The sequence below is a fragment of the Pteropus vampyrus genome, unplaced genomic scaffold (assembly GCF_000151845.1).
Source record: "Pteropus vampyrus isolate Shadow unplaced genomic scaffold, Pvam_2.0 Scaffold325, whole genome shotgun sequence".
Taxonomy (NCBI): domain Eukaryota; kingdom Metazoa; phylum Chordata; class Mammalia; order Chiroptera; family Pteropodidae; genus Pteropus; species Pteropus vampyrus.
In genome coordinates this window covers 1,650,013-1,653,199 of record NW_011889106.1, presented here as the reverse complement: position 1 = coordinate 1,653,199, position 3,187 = coordinate 1,650,013, and the positions used below count along the sequence as shown (strand labels likewise).

The 3,187-nt window shown below is 33.0% G+C and overlaps 1 pseudogene; it reads left to right on the top strand.

The window, feature by feature from the left end:
• The first annotated feature begins 2,551 nt into the window (after positions 1 to 2,551).
• Positions 2,552 to 2,670, top strand: LOC111730631 (annotated as a pseudogene).
• The last annotated feature ends 517 nt before the right edge of the window (positions 2,671 to 3,187 follow it).

Here is a 3,187-nt window from a genome sequence, read left to right as displayed (position 1 = left end):
GGCTCATCTCAGAGGTACAGGGATGGTCCAATACATCCAAATCAATTATTGTGATGCACCACATGAGCAAAATAAAAAATAAAAGTCATATGATCCTATTATTCAATGCAGTAAAAGTCTTTAAAATACAGCATCCAATTATAAATAAATACTTAATAAAATGAGTACAGAAGGAAAGTACCTCAACACAATAGAGGCTATATATGACAAATTCCTGCTAACATCATACTTACTGGTGAAAAACTAAAAACTTTCCCTCTAAGATCAGGAACAAGACAAGACTGTCTGTTATCACTTCTATTATTCATAGTATTTGGAGGCCTAGTTACAGCAGTCAGGCAAGAGAAAGAAATAAAAGGCATCCAAATAGGAAATGAAGAAGTGAAATTGTCACTTCACAGAGCACATGATTCTCTATATAGAAAACCCTAAAGACCCTGTTAAAAAACTATTAGAAATAATAAACAAATACAATAAAGTTTCAGAATACAAAATCAATGTTCAAAATTCCATAGTGTTCCTATACTCTAATAATGAATTTTCAGAAAAGTGATGAAAAAAATTCCTTTTGCAATTGCAACAAAAAGAATAAAATACCTAGGGCTCAACCTAACGAAGCATGTAAAGGACCTACACATTGAAAACTATAAGACATTATTAAAAGAAATTGAAAAAGATGCAAAGGATTGGAAAGATATTCATTTTATTGCATTGGAAGAATCAACATAGTTAAAATGACCTTATTACCTAAAGCATTATACAGAATAAATGCAATCTCCATCAAAATCCCAATGGCATTTAATAATTAAATAGAACAAAAAATGATCAGATTTATAGGGAAGCACAAAAGACCTCGAGTAGTCAAAGTAATTCTGATAAAAATGAACAAGGCCATAAGTATCACTCTGCCTGACTTCAAATTATAGTTCAAAGCAACAATAATCAAAACAGCATGGTTTTGGGCAGAAAGACACACAGACCAACGGAACAGAATTGAGAGTTTAGAAATAAACCCCCATATATGTGGGCAAATAATTTTTCACAAAGGAACCAAAAACATACAATGGAGAATGGAGAGCCACTTCAATAAATGGTGTTGGGAAAACTGGAAAGCCACCTGCAAGAGAATGAAACTGACTGCTATCACCATACACCAAAATTAACTCAAAATAGATCAAAAACCTGAATATATTACCTGAAACAATAAATTGCATAGAAGAAAACATAGGTACTAAACTCATAGACCTTAAATTTAGAGAGATTTTTACAAATTTGACTTCAAAGGCAAGAGAAGTAAAAGCAGAAATAAATAAATAGGACTAAAAGCTTCTGCACAGCAAAAAAAATCAACAAGGCAAAGAAGGAACCGTCTGAAGAAGGAATATACTTTCAAATAACGCCTCTGAAAACAAAACAAAACAAAACAGAAACAAATAATGACTCTGAGAAGGGCCTAATTTTCAAAATACATAAAAAACTTATACGATTCAACAATAAAAAAGCAATCCAATTAAAATTTGGCAAAGGACCTCAATAGCAGTTCTTCCCAGAAGACATACAAATGGCCAACAAATATATGAAAGGATGGCCAACATTACTATTAGGAAAATGTAAATCGAAACTAAAATGAGATACCATCTCACAGCTGTTAGAATGGCTGTCATCAACAGGACAAGTAATAACAAAAGCTGGAGAGGATGTGCAGAGAAAAGAGCCCTCATACACTGCTGATGAGACTGCAAATTTGTACAGCCACTATGGAAAACAGTATTGAGGTTCCTCAAAGTACTAAGAATTGATCTACCATATAATCCAGCAATCCCTCTTCTGGGTATTTACCTAAAAAATCCTGAAAATATTCACAAAGATATATGCACCCCGATGTTCATAGCAGCATTTTTCACGGTGGCCAGGGTATGGAAGTAACCAATGTCTCCTACGATAGATGATTAGATAAAGAAGTTGTGGTACATATATACAATGGAATATTACTCAGCCATAAGAAAAGATAAAATACTGCCATTTGTGACAACATGGATGGATCTTGAAATCATCATGCTAAGCAAAATAAGTCAGACAGAAAAAAATGGAAACCATATGACTTCACTCATATGTGGGATATAAAACAAAACAACAAACAAACATGACAAGTAAACAGAGACTAATGACCACGGGCTGTGGATTAGTGGTTATCAGAGGAAAGGAGGAGGGAAAGGTAGATAGGAGTAAAAGGGGTCAAATATTTGGTGATGGAAGGAAATCTTTGAGTGGCGAGCACGCAATGCAATATATATACGACATACTGTTTAATTGTAGGCTTGAAACTTATTTGATTTTATTTGTTAATGTTGTCCTAATAATTTTAATAAAAAATTTCTTTTTATAAAATATTTTTCTTTCTTTCCCCCTTTTTTGTGTATATATGGGCGATAATTTTAAATATATATATATATATATATATATATACACACACACACACACACACACACGTATATATGCAACTATTATATGTAGAATTTTATATATGTACACATAAAAAGTGGAGTTTCTTGTCTATGGTCATGCTACCCTGAACAAGCTTGATCCTGTCTGACCTCAGAAGCTAAGCAGGATTGAGCCTGGTTAGTACTTGGATGGGAGACCATCTAGGAAGACCAGGTATTGTAGGCATAAAAAATAATAATAATAATAATAATAAGGGATTGTAAGATGACAAGATCCTTGCATCTGTGAGGTCAACCAAGGGTTGCTTCGCCTAAAAAAAAAAAAAAAAAAAGTGGAGTTTCTTGGTGAACTCTGACATGGTCTAATTTTTATATGAGGAGTTATGCATTTTAAAAGTCATTACATAGTCATAGAACTTTGGCCAAATGATGCCAAAAGCATGTCACAAGCCATATTACTATGCTAGATATTAGGGTAACTAAGATGGTAACAGAGGTTATTAACCAGAGGTGCCTATTGGAATCAACTTAAGGAATTTTTCAAACTGCATATCCCTGGGTTCATTTCTCAGAAATTCGAATATGAATTTTTCTTGTTTTAGCCCTTGACATAGTTGTCCTGGAGCTATCTCCATTTGAAATATACTTATTTTTAATAGTGCAAGATATAGTGATCCTACTTTATTTTGTCCTACATATATTAAGGCAGTTTTCCCAATATAAAACAATTTATACTTTTCTTA